General features: G+C 42.6%; 1 protein-coding gene across 7 annotated transcripts in view; it reads left to right on the forward strand.

Annotated features, from left to right (window-relative positions):
* Window positions 1-23,076, forward strand: part of RAI2 (retinoic acid induced 2) — a 482,439-nt gene that overhangs the window by 345,132 nt on the left and 114,231 nt on the right. For 2 of the 7 annotated variants that reach the window (XM_081564699.1, XM_081564708.1), the window contains exon 1: window positions 21,940-22,357. The exons of 2 other annotated variants lie outside the window; for them this stretch is intronic. The gene's annotated coding sequence lies outside the window, so the exon portion shown is untranslated. Of the gene's footprint in view, window positions 1-21,528; window positions 21,763-21,939; window positions 22,358-23,076 lie in introns of those variants that run through there. 3 more of the 7 variants (XM_081564701.1, XM_081564711.1, XM_081564698.1) reach the window with 3 other exon arrangements.

The following is a 23,076-nucleotide window of genomic DNA, read 5'->3' on the forward strand; positions in this document are numbered from 1 at the left end:
CAGCTCTGGATACTTAAGACAAAAGGTCGGTAAATGGTATATCTGATCAACTACTAGGACCCTGTGGCTCTCACCCACCCCAACCCTACTCCCTGGGGAAGTGACCCTTCTCAACATCGAGGGCCTCATGGATGAACATCAGGAGAGGTAGCTAACCCTCTCTCAGGAGGTAAAGTGAGGGCCCCACCTTTTCAATACCATCTTTTTTTTTTTTATCATTTTCTTCTCTTCCTGACCACCATGAATCCTGCATTCTGATGTTTTCATCTATAAGACAACCTGCTCTTAAATGTCGTGATGCCCAAAGAGAAGTTAACTAAGCAAGTTGCAGGAGTTTTGTGAGAGAGGGAGGGAGAGAGTCCTTTGTAAGACACTTTGGAACAAAAAAAGGGGGGGAGTTTATGATTTTTGTTCTGTGACTCTACTCAGGATTTGTGGCTCATAAACCATTCTGAGATTCCAACCCAACTTAGAGGAGTGAGTTCTAAAACTGTTTTGATCCAGGTACCTGTATCAATAAGAATATTTTGTACATGAACTGCCAATACAGATATATTTGTTTCTAAATTATATTTGTGTACCCCTGCTCTAATATACTGTGTACATAAGTTACATACACAAAAATACACTTTGAAAAGTCAAGAAACTATATGCTCGGTCGCTCAGTCATGTCTAACTCTTTCAACCCCATGGACCATAGCTCACCAAGCTCCCCTGTCCATGGGATTTCCCAGGCAAGAATACTGGAGTGGGTTCCTATTTCCTCCTCCAGGGGATCTTTCCAACCCAGAGATCGAACCTACATCTCCTGCTCCTCCTGCATTAACAGGCAGATTCTCTTCCATTACACCACCTGGGGAGCTCCCAAGAAACTATATACAGTCACAAAAAGACTTATTGTGGTTGCAGGCACTGTGAGTGTCCAACTGAGATCCCCTTGGCCTTATCAGTCACCTGCAGACATTTCCTGTGCAAGCAAAGGCTTCCTGTGTCTCTCTTCATGAAAGCATTCTCCAACTATTAAAGTGTGGCCAGTATGCACAGGAGGGGCTAGAAGTGCCAGGGACCTAGCAAACCCCAAGAATAAGCCTTAAGATGAGACCTGGGTCTCATCAATGAATAAATACTCCAACTTCCCTAAACCTCAGAGGGGCAATTTTGTTCCACAAAGTCCCTCAGAGAGTCCCCAGCAGGATGGAGTCCTGGTCACCGGAAGTAGTAATCCACTACTTTGCTGCCTTTGTATGTCACTTCCCCACTCCCTCACTGTGCTTCCTGGAATTACCTCCCAAATAAGATAGTTGCATCTAAATCCTGGTCTTAGACTGTGTTCTGGGGGGCACTCCAAATGAAGATAATTGTTAATAACATATTTTTAAGTGATCTCCTTGACAAGTAATTTGAAGAAATTCCCTAGCAGCCCCATGGTTAAGACTCTGCGCCTCCACTGCAGAGCGCCCTGGTTTGATCCCTGGTTGGAGAACTAAGATCCCACAAGCCATGCTGTATGAAAAATACATAAATAAAAAGAAAGTAATCTGATTAGAATTCCTTATTTTATGTAATACGTTGAGCTATTCTAGGGTGGGAGAACTAGCAGTGTTGCCAATTTTCCTGTACTTTTGTGAGTTTGAGTTAATGATAGTGTCTTGATCTATGATTTCTTTGCAGGGACTTTTTAAAGTTACTTGCCAGTTTTGAAAGAGTTATTAATTAAAACTGGATAGCATAATTTGTAATGTCACCTGACCAGGAACATGTAAACTGTAATACTTTGCAATATGCTGGAAGGCACAATCATAGAAGGGCTCCGTTGTCAACTATTCCTGGTGTGGAACATTCACTCCTTCCTCAGGACACCTTGTGAAATAGAAAACCCATGACCCTATCTTATAGACCAAGGGAGGGCACTGGTGGTGTTCTATATATTAAATACTAGTAAAACTGAATTTATTTATTCATGCTAACATTTGCTCCCTACACCCCAATGTATTGTCTCACTTCTGCAATGTGATCACCCCATTTTGGAGACCACTGCTCTAGAGACTCTAAGGCCATGTCTTAGACTGAGACCAGTAAAGAAGACACTGTCTCACAGAGAATCACCACTCGGCACACAGGGGATATGATGGGGTGGACAGTATTTCTCTGAACTGATGTCCATGAGTCCTTGAGTTCTGTATCTGAAGGAAGAAAGAGGCATTAGATAGATGCATGAAGTATGGAGGTAGAGAGGGTGGAGAAATTAGAAATGAGGACAACAGAGTAGAAGGCAAGATTTTTGTTCTTGCCCAGTTGGCAGAACAGTTTTGAGCCTCAGTTGAGAAAGGTATTATTCAGATCCAACATGGAAGGAGCCATTTTATGGGGCACACTGATGAGACTGAATAGAAGCATCTTTATTTTGGGGCTCAGGTGACAAAGAGTTTGATCCCTGGGTCGGGAAGATCCCATACCACACATGGACCATTTAGAGAGCATGGCAGAGAGCACACTTGGTGGGGAAGTTGGAATACTCACTAGCAGCAGCAGTAGAGACCATCACTTCACTTTTTAGCAAGCGAAACTGACAAAGGGAAGCCATGGTGGGAAAGGAGCAAAATTTGACTGTAGTGCATGTATGGGGCTGGCAGCTGCCATATTGGTTCATGAGCTCCCTGTGGAATCCCCCAGGGACATGCAGGAATACTTGGTTGGGAGGGGCTTTTACAGAAAGCTGTTTGTTTGGGCTGCTATAACAAAATATCATGCACTGGATGGCTTATGAAAAATAAAAAAATATTTCTGACAGTTCTGGAGGCTGAGAAATCCAGTATCAAGGTGCCAACATGACCAGGTTCTAGCAGAGATCCACTTCAAGGTTGCAGACTGCTGACTACTTGCTGTGTCCTCACATAGTGGAAGGGGTCAGGGACCTCTCTGGGGTCTCTTTTATGAAGTAGTAGTCCCAGTCATGAAGGCCCCATACTCATGGCCTAATCACCGCCCAAAGGATCCAGCTCTTAGTACCATCAGTTTAGGGGTTAGGATTTCAACATACACATTTTGAGGGGGACACAAATATTCAGACCTCAGCACTGGTGACTCAGAATTAGCAGGTGGGGTTAAGAGCCAGGAAATTTGGATTCATTTGACCTCATTCATCTCTCCCAGGAGACATTTGATTGACAATAATAATTTAGGTTCTTTTACTATCAAATAAGTAAGTGATTATTTAACATCAAATAATCATTTATCCACTTTGCTTTGGCACTGCAGAGCTAGCCACACTACAGAGAAAATAATGGTGGCTTTTTACCTGCCACCATTTACCTTCATTTCACATGAAGGCTGTACTTGGTGCAGGAGAAAATTCTGAAGCATCAGTTGATATGATACTGAAGAACAAATGAAGATGAGAATTAAAAATATTACTGCTTCTTTTAAGCAGTTTTGCAAGGGCAGACTTGCTTCCTGCTGCCCTGAGTTACAGAATTATAGATATCAGAACTTGTCCTATGAATGAGCATCACTCCTCTTGGTGAATCACTTGTACACCGTATTGTTCAGTCTCTAAGTCATGTCTGAGTCTTTGTGACCCCATGGACTGCAGCACACCAGGCTTCCCTGTCCTCCACTATCTCCCAGAGTTTGCTCAAATTCATCATACGTCGTACATCATACAACTGATGTTTTGTGGCTCTGACCCTTAGATTCTTCCAGGTTGAGTAGTAATTTATACTATTGGATGAAATTTGCACTTGTAATTTATAAACTTGGTCATTCTTACCCAGATCCTTGCTATCTCACTTCCTCATAGAGTCATGATTTAAGAGCTCAGCTTTGAGGTAATGTCGCAAATTACCAAAGCATTTGTAACTTACCACGAATACTATAAGACATGCAGGAGGAAGTTAAGACCTCCTCAAATCAACTGCACCTTAAATAGAGCTGTCAGCTAACTGCACGGTGGACACTTTTGGAACTTGGTTCACTTTGGGGGGATGCTGGGGAGCCATTTAATGTGCTGGAAGAAATTTGGGGTGGGTGAGTTGACATCCCAATGTCTTGAAAGTTAAGAGATTTTCCAATGATACCTTAATCTATTTCCAGTGAATAGTTTCCCATGGCTGAATATAACAGATAGTCACCGCCCAATCATACTTGTCAAAATTCATAAACTTGTTATATTGGGTAGTGAAGATTTAAATTTCATCCAGGATGCTATCTGCAGTTTGGTTTTATTTGGAGGTAGTTTTCCTAGAGGATTTGCGGGGGAAGAAGTTCTTTTATTTTGAGTTTGTTTTAAAAATAATTTCTCTCTGGGAAAAAATCTAAATTATATGTGTGTGTGTTTGAGTCTTTCATTAGATTTCTAAAAATTGACCCTGAAAAAGGCAGAAATATAGATACCATTGGGCTACCCTGGTAGCTCAGATGATAAAGAATCCACCTACAATGCAGGAGACCTAGGTTCGATCCCTGAGTTGGGAAGATCTTCTGGAGAAGGGAATGGTGACCAACTCCAGTATTCCTCCCTGAAGCATCCCCATGGACAGAGGAGCCTGGCAGATACAGACCATGGGGTTGCAAAGAGTCAGACATGACTGAGCAACTAAGCACACATAGATATCAATATGTAGAGAGATCTAATGAGAAATCTAATGAAACATTTAATTATGACATGGTCAGCTTTTATCTGAAATCTTGTATATACCATTGGGAACAAAGGTTTAGTTTATATGGAAGTGACAATGAGCAAATGAAGCTCAGAAATGTGACATTGTAAAAGTAATTCGAGAAGTCAGAAGCTTAAAGAAAGATAAGATACAGTTTCACGAACTTATCCAAATGCCGATTATAATTTAATGCTCTCCTTCTAGGAATAAGCACTCCATTGGTAATTATTGTCTTGAAATGAATTCGTGAACATTAATTAAACCCCCTCCAAGCTAGATGATTAAAAGACAGTTAATACAAGACATTTAGTACTAGTCAAATTTAGTAAACATTTGTTTCTATTGAAACTTTTTGTTCATTTGCCAGATAGGTAAAAGGTACTTGACTGTTGCAGTGTATCTTCTAGCAAAGGTTGTGGTTGCAGTTTGAAAGCAGCACCCTGGGAAACAGTGTGCTGTTACCATGGTCTTGGAATGTCATAATCCTGAATTCTGCAACCATCCTACAGCCAAATGCCAGAGCAATTTTGGGCAAGCAACCTAGGCTTCAGCTCCTCTGGTTTCTAATCCCATCTTAAAACAAATATAATAATAACCTCTCTCAGCTTCTTAACACTCTTTCTAGCCTTGGCTTCAAGGCCCTTCTTCAAAATCTTTCTAATCTCCCCTTTTACTTTGTTCACTTTCAGTGGCAACGCTAGTATATTTGACACCTGGACCAGATCACTTTTTAAAATGCCCTTTATTTCTGTGCCAAAATTATTTTTAGCATCAATCATATAATAATCACAGTGACCATTTTCTTCAATTATTCTTTGGTCTTAAAATAAACAATCAAAAAGAAATTTTGGCCTAGGCAAGATGGCTCAGACCCATTTCTCCCTGAATTCCCCTGCTAAGTACAAGTAGTATATAAACTCTGGAAAGAACTTAAGAGGTAACTAAAGGAGAACTCTGAACTGTGCAAAGAGGAACTGTTTTGGGATCCCAGGAGGAACAACACAGCAACAGGATGTCTTACATTAGTACCTCCCCTCAACAGAAGAAAGCACCCCAGGCCTAGCATATCCAAACCCCCAGCCTAGTAACACAGGCTAGCCCAGGTAGGCTCATTCTTCCACCCAGATGAAACAGAAGGCCCGCTGACAACACAAGGTGAACCTGCCAGCAATGGCAAGGGGGATGTATCAGGAGCCCCTCTAAACACAAGCAGCTAAAGGAACCTCTTTTTGCCAGACCTGAGACGCCTCTCTCTTGCCAAGAGACACCTAGTGACACAGGTTGGCACTAGCAAGAGAGATTCTGCCACACACAACCAGCTGCCTGGGCCAGGAATCGCTCTTCATCCCTATGGGCCCCCGACTCCCTTCCTCCATATAGAGACATCAGATGACCCTGCCTGGAGCAACCTCTTTGGCCCTCTCAGATAACACCCTCAGGGACCATTGGGAGCCCCAGCAGCATCAGATAAACTAAGCACATCAAAAATTACTGCAAAGGCTCGAAAAGTAAGCTCTCATTCAAACCACACTCCATGCAGGTCAGGACCTGCATGCTACACCTAGACAGGTGAACTACCTGCTAAAATAAAAGATTTAAATAGGGCTTAGAGTCTCACAACATAATAGTAAATGACCAGGATCCTATTGAAAATCACTCTTCAAGGAATTCCCTGGTGGTCCAGTGCAGAGTGCATGGGTTTGATCTCTGGTTGGGGAACTAAGATCCTGCTTGCTGTATGGTATGCCCCCACCAAAAAAAAAAAAAAAAAAACAACGAAAAGAAACCACCCATTATATCAAGAGCAAGGAAAATCACAACATGATGTTGAAATTATCTGACAAAGAGTTTAAACTAACCATAACAATAACAACAAAATTTCAACAAGCAATAACAAATTCTGTTGAAACAGATGAAAAAATAGAAAATCTTGGCGAAGAAATAAAAGTTATGGAAAAGAACTAAATGGAAATCTTCTAACTGAAAAATGTACCAAAAATTTAAAACTTGCTTGATGGACTCAACAGTAAATATGCCAGCACATACATTCAGTGAACCTGAGGAAAAATTAATAAAAATTACCCAATCTGAAAAAGACAGGAAATGGATTGGAAAAAATGAACAGATTCCTGGGGACCTGTGGAACAATAAGATCCAACATTCATGTCATTCTAGAGTCTCAGAAGAAGAGGAGAAAAAGAGTGGGGCTGAAAGAATATTAGAAGTAATAATGTAAAACACTCCAAGTTTGGCAAAAGAAAATGCAAAGATACAAAAGTCTGAGCAAACCCCAATCAAGATAAACTCAAAGAAATTCACATTCACACATCATAGTTAAACCTCTGACAACTAAAAGCAAAGATAAAATCTTTAAAGCAGACAGAGAGAAATGATTATCTATCAGGTGACACCACTTTGAATGACTGGATTTCTCATCTGAAACCACAGAGGACAGAAGGAAGTGGTACGGTATATTTCAAATTCTGAAAGGAAAGAACTGCCAACCCAGAATACCCTTTAGGTGAGAAGGGAAATCAAGACGTTCAAAGATGAAAAATATTAAGAGAATTTGTAGGGGCCAGACCTTACTCTTAAATAGTGGCAAAAGAATATTCTTCAAGAAGAAAGGAGATTATAAAAGAAGGAATCTTGAAGCATGAAGAAAGAAAGTTAATTTTATGTCCTGAAACTTTACTGAATGTTTCTTATTAATTCTAACAGTTATTTGGTGGAGTCTGGGATTTTCTTTATATAGGATCATGGGATCTGCAAACAGGAGCGATTATACTTCTTTCTTCCAATGTAGATGCCTTTTATTTATTTTTCTTGCCTAATTTCCGTGGCTAAGATTTCTAGTACTATGTTGAACAGAAGTAGGGAGAGTGGGCATTCTTTTCTTATTCCTGATCTTACAGGAATTGTGTTTACCTTTTCATCCTTGAGTATGATGTTAGCTATGGGCTTGTCAAATACACAGTCTTTGTCTTATTGAGATACATTCTTTCTATACCTAACTTGTTGAGAGTTTTTATCATGAAAGCATGTTGAATTTTGTCAGATGCTTTTTCTATATATATTGAGAAGATATGGTTTTTCCTTTCATTCTGTTAATGTGGTATATATCATGCTTATTGATTTGTGTGTGTTCAGCTACCTTGCATCCCAGGGATAAAATCTACTTGATCATTGTGTATGATCCTTTTAATGTGATGTTGAATTCAGTTGCTAGTATTTTGTTGAGAACTTTTGCATCTGTGTTCATCAAAAATATTGGCCTGTGATTTTCTTTTCTTGTAGTGTACTTGTCTGGCTTTGATACCAGAGTAATGCTGGCATAATAAAATGAGTTTGGGAGTGTTCCTTCCTCCTCAACTTTTTGAAAGAGTTTGAGAAGGATTGGCATTATTCTTCTTCAAATGGCTGATAGAATTCACTAGTAAAGCCATCTGGTTCTGGCATTTTCTTTATTGAGAAGTTTTTTATTACTGATTCAAACACCTTAATCATTATTGATCTGTTCAGATCAGTTCAATTCATGATCCAGTCTTGTTAGGTTGTATATTTCCAGGAATTTATCCATTTTTTTCTAGGTTGTCCAATTAATTGGCACATAATTTTTCTTAGTAGTCCCTTATGATCCTTTGTATTTCTGTGATATCAGTTGTAAATTCTCCTCTTTCATTTATAATTTTATTTATTTGAGTGTTCTCTTTTTTCTTAGTCTAGCTAAAGTTTTTTTTTATTTTATCTTTAAAAACCTCAGTTTTATTGATTTTTGTATTTTTTTCTAGTCTTTATTTCATTTATTTCTGCTCTCATCTTCATTACTTCCTTGAAAAACAGAAATAGGAGACATATGGATGAAAACAATAGACTGTCTTCTCATGAATTTTATGTTATATTTTACAATTGAAACAAAAGTTATAACACAATCTGATACTTAAGACAATGATATTTGAAAGCAATGATAGTAAAGGGACCGAAATGGAAGATTTCCACAGTTTACTTGAAGTGGCAAAATGTTGATATCGTAGACTATGATACTGGCTTCCCTGGTAGCTCAGTGGTAAAGAAACCACCTGCCAATGCAAGAGACATGGGTTCAGTCCCTGGGTAGGGAAGATCCACTGGAGAAGGAAATGGCAACCCACTCCAGTATTCTTGCCTGGGAAATCCTGTGGACAGAGGAGCCTGGTGGGCTACAGTCCATGGGATCGCAAAGAGTTGGACATGACTTAGCAACTAAAACCACAAAGCATACGCCAAACAACAGAGACTTAGAATGAGTGAAGCAAAAACCAATTGAGCTGAAACTGGAAATAGACCACTTCACAATTATGTTGTTCAGTCACTCAGTCACGTCCAATGCCATCCAACCATCTCATCCCCCGTCGTTCTCTTCTCCTCCTGCCTTCAATCTTTCCCAGCATCAGGGTCTTTTCTTATGAGTCTGTTCTTCACATCAGGTGGCCAAAGTATTAGAGCTTCAGCATCAGCCCTTCCAATGAATATTCAGGATTGATTTCCTTTAGGATTGACTGGTTTGATCTCCTTGCTGTCCAAGGGAGTCTCAAGAGTCTTCTCCAGCACCACAGTTTGAAAGTATCAGTTATTTTGTGCTCAGCCTTCTTTATGGTCCAACTCTCACATCTGTACATGACTACTGGAAAAACCATAGCTTTGACTATATGGACCTTTATCATCAGTACCATCCTTCTAGATTCCATATATATGTGTTAATATACCATATTTGCTTTTCTAACTAACTTCACTCCATGTAATAGGCTCTAGGTTCATCCATCTCATGAAAACTGACTCAAATGCATTCCTTTGCATATATATTCCATTGTATATGTATATGACAGCTTCTTTATCCATTCATTTGTCGATGGACATCTAGGTTGCTTCCATGTCCTAGCTATTGTAAATAGTGCTAAAATGAACATTGGGATACATGTGTCTTTTTCAATTTTGGTTTCCTCAAGGTATATGCCTAGTAGTGGGATTGCTGGATCATATGGTAGTTTCATTCCTAGTTTTTTTTTTAAGGAATCTCCATACTGTCTTCCATAGTGGCTGTATCAATTTCCATTAAGATTGACTGTTTTGATATCCTTCACAATTATAGAAAGGAACTTAAACATCTCCCTCTCAGTGACTGAAGAATTATTATCAGAGAAGATATTGAAGATCTGAACAACATAATCAACCATCAGTAAATACTTGGTAAGCTTCATTAGAAGTTAAAAGTTCTACTTTGCAAAAGACAGGGTCAAGAGAATTAGAAGATAAGCCACAGCCTGGGAGAAAAGATCTACAAAAGACACATCTGATAAAGGACAGTTATCCAAAATATACAAAGAACCCTTAAAATTCTACCAATTTTAAGAAAACAACCCAATTAAATTTATTCAAATTTAAAGAAAGCAACCCTATCAAAAAATTGACCAAAAACCTTAACAGACACTTCACCAAAGAAGATATATAGATGGCAAATCGGCATGTTAAAAGCTGCTCCACATGGTATGTCATAAGGGAAACATAAAACAACAATGAGAACCACTATACACCTATTAGAATGGCCAAAATCTGGAACACTAACAACACCAAATGCTAGTGAGGTTTGGAGCAACAGAAACTGTCATACCCTGTTGGTGGTTCAATGTTGAATGCAACATGGTACAGCTACTTTGGAAGACAATTTGGTGGTTTCTTACAAAATGAAACATGCTCTTACCATAGGACGCAGCAGTGCCACTCCTTTATATTTACCCAAAAGAGCTGAAAACTCATGTCTACACAAAAACCCGCACATGGATATTTATAGTAGCTTTATTCATAACTGCCAAAACTCTCAAGCAACCAAGATGCACTTCAGTAGCTGAACAGATAAATTGTGGTACATCCAAACAATGGATTATTCAGCACTAAAAAGAAGTGAGCTATACAGGCTGTGAAAAGACATGGAGGAAACTTAAATGCCTATTACTAAGTGAAAAAATCCAATCTGAAAAGGCTAAATATTGTATGATTCCAACTATATGACATTTTGGAAAATGCAAAAACTTTGAAGACAGTAAAAAAAAATCAGTAGTTACCAAGAGCTGGGGATCAGAGAAGGGATAAATATGTGGAGTACAGAGGATTTGGGAGCAATGAGAATACTCTAATGATGGATACATGTCATTATACATTTGTCAAAAATCACAGAATGCACAACACGAAGAGTGAAATCTGAGGTAAAGCACAGGCATTGGGTGATTATGATATATCAGTGTAGGTTCTTCAGTGGTAACAAACATAACACTCTTGTTGAGTGATGCTGATTACAGGAGAGGCTATGCATGTGTGAGGCAAGGAGGTATATGGGAAATCTTTGTACCTTCTTCTCAATTTTGTTGTGAACCTAAAACTGCTCTAGAAAAATAAGTCTTTTAAAAAATAAATCAATAAAACCTATCATATCAACAGAATAAATAAGAAAACCCAAATAATCAATAATTGGTGCAGAAAATGCATTTGACAAAATTTAGCAGTCATTCATAATACAAACCCTCAGCTTTGTTCTTGACAGTGGTCTTGGCAATGATTTTTTTATATGACATCAAAAGCAAAAGCAACAAAAGCAAAAATAAACAAGCAGGAGTACATCAAACTAAAAAGCTTCTAGAAAACAAAGGAAACAAGCTACACAAAGAAAAGGCAACCAATGGAATGAGAGATAATATTGTAAACGTTATATCTGAGATATATAATGAGAAGTTAATATCCAAAATATGTAAGGAACTCACAGAACTCAATGGCAAAAAAGTCACAAATAACCTGATTTTAAAATGGGTAAAGAATGTCAATAGACATTTTCCCAAGGAAGACATAGAGATAACCAACACATATCTGAAAAGATGTTCAACATCACTAATCAACAGAGAAAGGCAAATCAAAACCACAATGAGATATCACCTTACATCTGTTAAGACAGCTATTATTAAAAAAAAAAAAATACAGTAGTTAACAAATATAGGCAAGGATGTGGAGAAAAAGGAAGCCCCCCGCCCACACACACACTGTTGCGTCCATGCTCAGCCACTCAGCCATGTCCAACTCTTTGCAACCCCATGGACTGCAGCACACCAGGCTCCTCTGTCCATGGGATTTCCCAGGCAAGTATACTGGCGTGAGTTGCCATTTCCTACACTGTTGGTGGAATGTAAATTGGTGCAGTCATTATGGAGAACAGTATGGAGTTTCCTCAAAAAAATTAAAAATAGAGCTACCATATGAACTATCACTTCTGGGATTTGTTTTCTACTATAATGATATGCATTTATGTTGTACTAAATAAAAGACACATCTAAATAAATAAGATGTAAATTTTATTGTTTAATTAATGTGAGTAAAAACAGTAGACTCACAGTTCTCTTAGGTATATGAGTGGACAGCACACAAATAAAAATTGCCCATCCCCCTAGTAACCAGTGAAGTATAATTTAAAACAAAATAAGACAAATATTTTGGTCTATACTAGTAAATACTCATAAGGCAAGTACTCTAAGAGCTCGTATTTGGAGTTGTAAGTGGAGCATCCTTTTTAAAATCAGTTTGGCAACATGCAAATGTTTCTGTGTCTGCTCCAGAAATATTCCAGTTGTGTATTTATTCTGAGAAATAATTATAATAAGAAACATTGGTATACACAAAGATACTAATTGTAGATTCTTTATAACAGCAGGATTTGGAAATAGCCTACATTTCCAACAATAGAGCAAAATCTTAAGTATATGGTGATGAATCCACTTAATAAAATTGTTTATTGAACCATTGAAAATGTTTATTTTGATTATGTAACATTACTAGAATGCTATGGGAAATCTTAGTTGAAGATATTAAGAGACAAAAGCAGGACTACAATTATATGTAATATTATATCACTTGAGTAAGTGCTATAAAGAGAAAAATTTGGAGAGAATATATGGATATTTGAGAGTGGATATGATTGAATGTTTATACTGAAGATAGAATAGCCTTTTACACCTATATTTAATTTTTAATGAATGTTATAATGCAAATCATTTTTAAAGAATTATATGTAGTCTACAGTATTTCTATATTAAATGTGAATATTTTCTAAGGCAACATTTTTAAAAGGTCACTTCATTTGCAGATAAAATGTTTGTTCTTCAAAAAAATCAAAAACAACCACTATAAATCTCGTAATGAGGACCCATCTAATAGGAGTGAAAGAGATAATCTAGGATGGTAGTAGGCTGCAATTTATGAAGATACTCTTGTCAAGTTTGGGTACAGTCTCTTTAAGGCAAGTTGTCCGTAAGTGCGAAACCAACTCTATATTATACATACAGAGACTGATGGGGATTCTGGTGAGTGGGGTTTGGTGGTGGGGCTACATTTCCAATGGAAGGCATGAGAGCTATGCAGAGTCACAGACCCAGAAGCCTGATCCTAGGGCTGGGGCCAGTGTGGGGAAGGGTCATGGAGAGGACGAGCTGGTGAATGGGGCTGAGCGATGCCTCAGGGACACTGGGAGAAGCCATTTTCAACCTCAGACCCACACACTGGTGGTCTGGCCCAGAAATTAGGCAGGGATAATCCAAGGGTTAAAAATACCAGAGAGTCACCTGGAGGGGCCAAGGTGGGCAGGAACTGATGGAGAGTAATCTCGCAAGAGCACTTGGATGTTGACCTGGCCGAGAGACCACAAATGCAAAGGACAGCAATGAAGACTGTGAGCCATCCTAGCCAGAGAGATTTTACTCTTGCTCTCTTTCCCTCCTATAAAATTGTTCTGTTCATAAAACTCTGTGATTTGAGAAATCCTCCCAACTGAAAAAAAATGAAATGATTGGAGTCCCTCCTGTATTATACATTGATGTCCTGTTCAAAAATGAAGGATCTTGCAAGTTGTTTTACCCTTGAACTTACAGCAACAGAAACCTTGTCAGTTGTGTTGGAGAGAGTTGCCACTCCTGAATCGGACACACCTGACAGTCCCTACACACTGAAGCTGCAGGAGTGCAGTGCATTTTGTGGCATAAGCCATTTGTGAAATCGATGTCTGTGTTCTTGTTTGTTTATAAGCTGCGTGCTAGCTAGGTCAGATAGGATGTATCTGTGGGAGAGATCATTAATCCCTCCCAGAAGCCGATGGGTTTGATGGCCGAGAAAGCCCTCAGCAGCTCTTCTTCCAAGGGCCAACTGCAGAGATAGACTCGTGTCCTGACCACAGGGCCAAGCACCGGGGACTGTGGTTTTCAGTGATTGGAGATGTTAAGGGGCCACTGGTCGTTGTCCCCTTTAACATAAACACTCCTGCCTTGGAGTGTCTTAGCAGTTACTTTATAGGATTGTTTTGGATAATGTTCTAATTGTCATTGCTCCTTACTCCAGGGCAACTTTGTCAATTTTTCCTTTGTCACTGGGAGATCAGGCTGGCTCATTTCTGAATGGATTTTTGGGAGAAGAAAAGGTGAATTAGACCCCTGTAAAGAACAGAGGAGTTGGCAGGTGTAAAGGGGTGTGTGTGCGTGTGTGCGTGTGTGCGTGTGTGCGTGTGTGCGTGTGTGTGTGTGTGTGTGTGTGTGTGTGTGTGTGTGTGTGTGTAGTTCTCTGAGCATCATTTCCCCCATTCAAAGGCTGGTGGTATGTGGCCATCTCTGAACTAGCCTATCCTTGGTCCTTTATGTGGCAGTATTTCAATCACACTCATGTCATAGTTGGTACTGTTAATCCCATCCAGCAAATTGTCACCTCTCCAAAACCAAATCTGGGTCTGTTTTCCACTTAACCAAAATCCACTGCCTTATTGTTTTATGCCTGTGACTATAATTTTTGTTTCTGGTCCTTTCTTGGTGATGAATATGCATGCCCTTCTGTCTCATGCAACCTGGCTTCTCACTTGGCTTGTACAGGACTCTTCATTGATTGAACAAGCCCCGAAAGCCTCAGGTGATGATGACATGGCTTGTACAGGGCTCTCCGTTGATTGGACAAACTCCAAAAGCCTCAGGTGATGATCACATGGCTTCAACCCCAAACCCACTCTGTCCACATCCTCCTTCCACATGGAAAAGAAAACTGCATTGATGCTCCTTAGTAATAAGACCAAAGGACTCATTGAGTGAGGCGAGATCCTCATGAATTTAGCCATTACTTTAAAATTTTATTTTTAATATATTCTTATTGAAGTGTACTTGATTTACAATGTTTCAGGTGTACAGCAAAGTGATTCAGTTATACATATAATATACATTGTTGTTGTTGTTCAGTTGCCAAGTTGTACCTGACTCTTTCTGACCCCGTGGACTCTAGCCCATCAGGGTCCTCTGTACGTGGGTTTTTCCAGGCAAGAATAGTGGAGTGGGTTGCCATTCCCTTCTCCAGAGGATCTTCTTGAACCAGGTATCGAACCCATGTCTCCTGCATTGGCAGGCAGATTCTTTACCACTGAGCCACCAAAATTATATATATTCTTTTTCAGATTCTTTCTGTTGTAGGTTGTTACAAGATATTGAATATAGTTCCCTGTGCTATACAGTCGGTCCTTGTTGTTTATTTTATACTTAGTAGTGTGTATCTGTTAATCCCAAACTCCTAATTTTTCCCTCCCCACCCTTTCCCCTTTGATAACCCTAAGTTTGTTTTCTATGTTTATGAGTCTATTTCTGTTTTGTAAATAAGTTCATTTGTATCATTTTTACATCCACATATAAGTGGTATCATATGATACTTGTCTTTCTCTGTCTGACTTACTTCACTCAGTATGCTATCTCTATGTCCATCCATGTTGCTGCAAATGGCATTATTTCATTCTTTTTTGTGGCTGAGTAATATTACATTGTATATATGTACCATATCTTCTTTATTCATTCCTCTGTCAATGAACATTTAGGTTACTTTCATGTCCTTAACAGTTACTTATGGAAGTCCTCCTAACTAACATAGGTTCAGCAGGAGACGTAAGCCATGGGTCCTTCCTTGATATTGCGATTAAGTCAGTGAGACAAGACATGAGGGGGTGCCGGCTACTGCTGTTACAAGGTATCTGAGGCCAGAGAGAGAACTTTGCTGGCTCAAAGCCACTTAGACAGAGCAGAGAGAGGGCAGGAGATAGAAACAATCTCTCCTGACACTGGTTGCAGGAGTCTCACCCTCTGTCAGAGGCAGGAGAATGCCTCCAAGGTGCTGCTGGCATGAAAACCACCATGTGCACAGTGAACCATGTACTTCAACATGTTCTAGTTTAGACTATTTTCTGCACTTGTCCTCAGTCAGATTAAAATATCAATTACTGACCTACTTCCTCCCTCCACTTATTTTTGTTAGATTTCTTGATTTCAGAACAGCCCTTACCCCTTACCTGGGACTAAAACCAAACAAAAACAATTCCGTAATCCTTCATGTATGTTTTAGGATGCTTTCAATTGCAAGCAGAAGAGACCTGATTCAAAGAAACTTAACCTATACAGCAGGGTAAAGATTTACATAATAGGAGGTGCAATTTCAGGTGGTTGTTCTAGCAGTTCAATAGCATCGTAATAGTTTCAGATTCTTTCTCTGTTTTTGTTGTGCTGCTTGAGCATCAGCTCCCTCCTAGCATTGTTGTGATCATCCATTGTGGTTTGTTGGGAAAAACCAGTTTATGCCTTTTGCCCTGACATAATTAGTAATAGCAACCCCTTTCAACCTTAGTAGTGTCCAAGTTTAGATGGTCAATTACATGGTCAGCTGCATCGTGTTCTTGCTGCCAGTTGCAACTGTGGTTATACTGTCTTCACGTCCATTGGGAGAGGGAGGTATTCTTCCCAGCAAATCTCTCCTCTCACCTATTTGGTCCAGGTTATAGCAGGAGGAAAGCAATTATCCTCAGATCAAACAGACTTCACCCTAAAGTTAGGATCAAATTCTAAGGTACATGATTTCAAAGGAGAGGGATGGATACATGAACAGCATTAGGGCTCTGTCAGGAAAGAGGAATGGCGAATGCAGAATGGAGCAGCCACAAGCAACACCCTTTATAATAAGCCTACTTCTTACCCTTGACAATTTCCACAAATCCTCTGAAATCAAATGCCCTCCTGACTGAGACTAGACAGAGCTACAACTGGACTATGAGAGATCTCAGGCTCTCATTGCCCAGTACCTCATTGCTCCATGTGTTGTGTGTGTGTGTGCACGCGCGCGTGTGTGTGTGTGTGTGTGTTGGTCGCTCAGTCATGTACAACTCTTTGAGACCCCATAGATTGTATGGGGTCCATACAGGCTCCTCTGTCCAAGGGGGATTCTCCAGGCAGGAATACTGGAGTGGGCTCCCATTCCCTTCTCCAGGGGACCTTCCCGACCCAGGGATTGAACCCAGGTCTCCGACATTGCGGGTGGATTCTTTACTATCTGAGCCACCAGGGGAGCATGTAGCTTATTACTGTAAAGTAATAGCTGTTGGAGATATGCTTGTTGATTGCCTAACTGAAGGACCAACTCACAAATCCTTTGATTCACTCTTTGCCAAAATTATCAAAAATTTCACTGGACTCTATTATGGTCTTTGGATAAAATCAGGGCATAGGAAATTTCATAAGAGATCTCTGAATGAAGAATACTGAAGCCCCCATGCCGACCACAAAGTCTCTGTTCTATCAAAATAGTCAAAACCTTTCCCTTACCCTGTGGTTCCGGATATTCCTTAGGTCAAAATGTCATTGCAGCTGGACTGTCTCTCTGAATGCTCTCCATCCTCTTTCCCGGAGCCTGGGTTGGATTTCAAACCTCTGTGATTTAATTACTGCTTGCATTTTTTTTCCAGTATTTATCCCTTTTGCATTGTGATTATGTTTTCAAATGCCTGCCTCATTCAGTCACTTAATCATCCAGTAAATATTCTTGACCACAAAAATTTTTTAAAGGTTTCAGTTTTAAATACATTATTCAACTTCAGTAAAATACAGACCCCTTAAGAATTTCTTGCAAGCAGTGGACCCTTTCCCCCAGTGACATCCAATACCAATGAGCATTAAACTGGCATCAACAACTTCAGGGCTTCCAGCAACTCCTACAGAAATCCACAACAGTGTTTATGCAGATTAGATCAAATCACGTTGGCACAGCCCAGGGTGATGGACTCAGCCTTCAACTCAAGTCACATGTGTCTTCTGTGGAGCTCATCAACACCCACTGATTCTACCAACACCCAGGGCCCAATCACTCCCCAATATAGGTCTGCAGCTTAGAGTTTGAATTCCAGACCCGTTCTTGTGAATGCCTCTTGGACTTCTCTATGTGGTTACCCAAGAGGCACTTCCAACTCAAGATGTCCTAACCAGAGCTCCTTGGAGTGCACAATGACAGGGCTCCACCCCCATCCCTGGGATGCCACCATTTCAACGTGCTCCACACACATCCAGCTGCCAGTATCTTCTCCCAGTACCTGGGAAGGGCTCTCTGCCTACGCTGGGTGGCAGGTTAAAATTGCCAGATAATCAGTGCCCCCTGGGCCCTAAATCAGCTTCCTCACCTCTTGAGTGGGGCAATTTTGAAATGAGTGCTTTGCATCATGTCAAAGAGTTTGCTTGCGGGATTCAGCTCCAGTTGCCTGTGGTGGTCATCGGCACCCCCACTATTGGCTGCTGCCTCTCTCTTTCCCTTCCCTACACCCCTATCAGTGTTTCCTTCACCTTCACATTCAGGATCTGCTTCTGGGGGACCTTAGAGTGTTCATCATCTCCAGCTCCGAATCTGCTTCTCTTCCTCAGGACCTCTATCACAGTGATCACACCCCCACCCACTCTGTCACCCAATTTAGAAAGTCAGGCATAAGTTATTCCAACTCCTCCTGATTGCTCCATCACTCAGTCCTGTTGATCCTATATCCCCAGAATCACATGACTCAAGTTCTGATCTTTCATGTCTGCTGGCACTGCCTTGACTCAAACTTTGGTCATGCCACAGTCACTCTCACCTGGTCTCCCTGCTGCCTATCTCATCCCCCTGCAACCAGCCCTTCCCACCCAACACCAGAGTGATCATTCCTTAATCCAAATCTTTCCTGGTCACTCCCTTGCTCAAAGTCCTTCAGTAGCTCCCCATTGATTACAGGAAAAAGCTCCTTTATAGGACAGACCCTAGCTAACCCGTAGCTTCCTCCACTCCTCCTTGCTGCTATTCTTCACAGCCCCTTCTCCAGCCTCACAGAGCATTTGAAGCCTCCAGAACGTGCTTTGCATCCGAGCTTTGGTGCCTGCTGTTCCCTTCACTTGTAATGACCCTCTCTTCGAAAAACTCCCATTCATCTCTCACTGCTCTGCTCTTAGCAACATCTTTATGCCATCTTTTCTGACCCCCCCTGCTCCATGCCACTCGCTACATCTTCCTGCACAGTGATAGGCTCATTTCCCTGGTGTTCACCTCCCATTTTATAACTCCTCAAGTACACATAGTGTCACATTGTATTGTTAATAGTTTGTTGACTGGCCTAGGAGCTCCTTGAGATCAGCAGTATATGTTGACCATCTCTAACCATAGTCCTTAGCTCAGTGAGTAGCATACAGTAGGTGCTTCATAGATGTTTACTGCACAAAGGAATGAATTACTCATCTGGCAAGTATGTGAAACTGGATTATGAGTCAATTCTGTATTAGAAAAGCAGGATATAGATCAAAGAACCAGATCCAAAATGGGAAATTTCCTGAGTCTTTACTTAAAATCACCAAATGTTTGAATTACAGATCTCAACAATCACCCTGATTGACCCTGAAAATTTTTTTTTGTTGTTCTTTCCTGCTGTTTGGGCATGTCCTCTCCTCCCTCCATTTTCTGTATGAATAAAATTCTTTCATATTAATGTCCTATTTCTATCCCCAAACTTCTCCTCCCCACAATGCAGACCCTCCCTTATAGACTCTTCTTTTCCCCTTCTCTCTGCAAGAACAGCTGCAGTGAAAGTACAGAAGGGTGCCACTGCACATTTCTCTGGAAATGGGGGCCATGATGCCTGTTTATTATGCATTAATCTGAATCAATACAGTCTTTCCTGAAAACATAAGCACCTCAAAGGGCATCAAATATGAATCACAACTGCCAGTGAGGATCAAACATTAACCCAGGGCTGTGATGAGGCCAACAAAAGAAATAGGCTAGTAATTGCCTTCCAGGGTATCAATCCCTACCTTATACACACATACCCCCTCAACACACACAAAACCTTTATGGTTCTTTCATCCATGAACTTGCCCAATTATAATTGCCCAGCTGTGTCTTTAGTTGTATTCAGACTAGGTCCTGGCAGCCGAGACCTCACATACCTGATCCACGACTCAGAACACTTCTCAAATCTATAGAGGAAGTCTTTGGTTTCTGAAATGGTTGAAGACGAATTCACAGACAAATATTTCCACAGGTATCATTAATGACTTGGAGCTGATTTAAAACCTCCAGAACCTGACCGCAACAAGCAGGAACTGGTACTTTCTGTTGATACTCGTTTCTATCAGTTCTTAAACTTGCATTGTGTGTCTTTCTGCCCTTAGGTCGATCGGGCACTTCTAAGTTTAACTCATTTCTTTTTTTTTCAAAATAAGAAATTCAATATCAAGGAAAGGTACCACTAGGGCTGACTTCTCCCTTAGGGGCAGTAGGCATGATGCCTGAGGCCCAAAATACTTTCAGGGGCTCAGGGAAATGTTTTAAAATCAGAAGAAAACGTGTTGTTTTAGGTCAAAGAAAATGTTTTAATATATAATATTAATTCATTAATCTTTATACAAATGCAATCATAAAATGTAATTTTTACCATTTTTTCTATGGAGGAAACAGTCCACAAAGGCAAAGTGCCCACAAAAGGTATAACGTGGCCCTGGTTTCTACCACATTATGCTTGTAACACTACAAGGTTAGAATTGAACTTTTCAAACCCAAGTTCCAGTTCCCATACTAATCATAAACGTGCAGGCTGCTCTGTATGTACTGCACACTCTGGTCACCCCCAGTTCTACAAAAGGGCAAGTCATGGCCACTACTCATGTGAGTGTCCAGACTCAAGGAGGTTTGAACACGCAAAGGACATCCAGATTCAGACCAGCACTCTGCTCTGATTCAAGTAATTTCTGCTCTGCCTTTCTTTCTCAAATATCTGCATCCTGTTTTGATTACCAGAAAAAAAATCTTTTCATCTTTAGGGATTAATTAAGCCAATGTATTTGCTTCCTTTGCTCTCTTAAAACATTTATACTATTTAGGTTTTTTTTTTTTTACTTTGTTTTAAAATGATCAATACTACTACTGATACCTATGATTTATTTACTGGTTGGCGACCACATAGTCATCATCTGTGTAAGGCCAGTTCTTAGCCCAGTGTCTGGCAAACACTGGGTGCTTAATAAATGTTAGATTAACAGATGCATCACCTCTCAGGCAAGTATGCGGAAATGAGATTATGCCCGTGGGCTAATTTTGTCTTCAGTAATCTCACACCTTGCGAGAAAGATCTTCGACCTGTATCACAATTGGCATTTTAGGAGATGGTCGCTGGGCCCTCGGCACCTCTGCCGCCTCCATCCACCAGCCAGTCCCGCCCCCCTGGGCTCTGTTCTCTCCCAGCATCCTGGGGTCTGAAATGGTCCCCAGCCTGCAGGAAGGCAGCAGGGTCCCCGCTCCACCGGCCCTCCCCGGCGTCGCCCCCGCGCCCCGGCACCCCTTCCTCCCGCCACCCCGCGCCTCCCACAGCCACGCCCTCCCCGGGGGCGAGATCACCTGTCCGTCCCCAGCAGCCGCCTCCTGGGTACCCTTTCGCCCCCCTCCTGCTCCCCCTCCTCCGCCACCTCCCCCAAGCCCTCCCCTTCCCCGCCTCCTCCCACCCCTCGGTGTATATAGTAAAGGCCGGGCGCCGCACGCAGACACACACTCGTCCGGACACAGGCGCACACACGCTCACGCACGACCGGCAGCGGCGGCGGCGACAGCAGCTCGGTGACAGCGGCGACGGCAGCTCCCACCGCTGCGCACCCCCTTCAGGCGGCCGGCGGCGAGGCCAGACCGGAGAGTCCCCGCACCCGCGACCACCCCACGGCTTCCTGGAGGCGGCGGCCGCGATTGCGAGGTAGCGGCCGCGGCGCCCCCGTGCGGGCCGGGGTACCCCCCCACCCCGCGCCCTCCCCGCGCGGACCTGCCACCGGGACGCAGGGGGCGCGCCGGGCTGGGCGCGCCTGGCGGGGCCCGGCGCCCGGGGAGGGGCCTGCTCCCGGGGGCAGGACGGCGCCTGGAGGCCGGGGCCAGCGGGGAGGGCCGGCGGGGGCGGGGACGCGAGGCGAGGCCGCCACCCGCGCGGCGTCCCCGGGCCCCGCTCCTGCTCCCAGCGCCGCGCACTGGCCGGCGGGGCTGGGGCCGGGCGGGGAGGCGGCACAGGGCGGCGGGGTGGGGGCCCCGAAGTGGGTTTCGGGCCGCCACCGGCGCTGGCACAGGGCGCAGAGGGCGGCGCGCGGTGGACTCCGCGCCCGGGCATCGCACCGGGCCGCTTTCAGCTCTGTCGCTCTGCCCCGGCCCGGAAAACCCGGCGCCTTCCAGGCCCTTCGAAAGATGGATTCCGTTGACGTATCTGGCGGCCCTGGCGAGCCGGGTGGAAAGTTGGGTTTTGCCAGATCGCACTGGGCTCGTCTTTGTGACGCTCGGTCAGCCCCGCATCCTCCCGGAGCTGGGTGAGTGTGCATTGGCGCCCCGGGAGCCCTCGTGCCCCTCAATGCCCAGACCCGGGGTGGCCACACCAGCTCGGGCTTTCTGCCATGTTAGGCACCGAGCAGCCTTCTCGCTGCATTTTGGCGTGCGTTTCAGCGGTGCCGTTTGCTGCGGAGGGAGTTCTTGCCTCTCTCCCCGTTGGCCTTTTCGGGGTTGGGGTTATGTTCTGTGTGTCTTCTTGTTTGCCGTTTAAAGCCCGACTATTGTTCAGGATAAGCTCCGCCTGGGTGGGGAAATGGCATCCCACCACAGTTGCCGGCGAGGGGTAGAAATGTTGCCAAACAGCTGCTGCTTTGTGTTTCCCTATCAGAAGTCCCTGTAGTAGGTTTGGGGCACGACGGATGGACGGAGAGAGGGATGAGGCACGGAAGAAGAAGGTGGCTTTGGAGGAGTGAATTGTCACCCACCCCAAGGCACGCAGTCCGCTTCCCTCTCTGCCTGCCAAACTTTTATGAATATTCCTTTTGTGATGGGGGAAGCTTAATGAATTCAGCCCAGTTTTCCAGGGAAAAGCAACCCGGCTTTAACAATGGTTTGAGAACTTAATCAATGAGAAGGGCAGGGGAGGAGGAGCAGGAGGCGCTGACACCAGTAATCGGCGATGTGGTTGCTTTTTGCAGAGTCAGGTAGGGGAGAGGTGGGCAGGGCAGGGCGCAGCGCCTGGGTGGCCGCGTTCCGGGAG

The sequence above is a fragment of the Giraffa tippelskirchi genome, chromosome X (genome assembly GCF_054371585.1).
Source record: "Giraffa tippelskirchi isolate mGirTip1 chromosome X, T2T-mGirTip1v1.2.pri, whole genome shotgun sequence".
Taxonomy (NCBI): domain Eukaryota; kingdom Metazoa; phylum Chordata; class Mammalia; order Artiodactyla; family Giraffidae; genus Giraffa; species Giraffa tippelskirchi.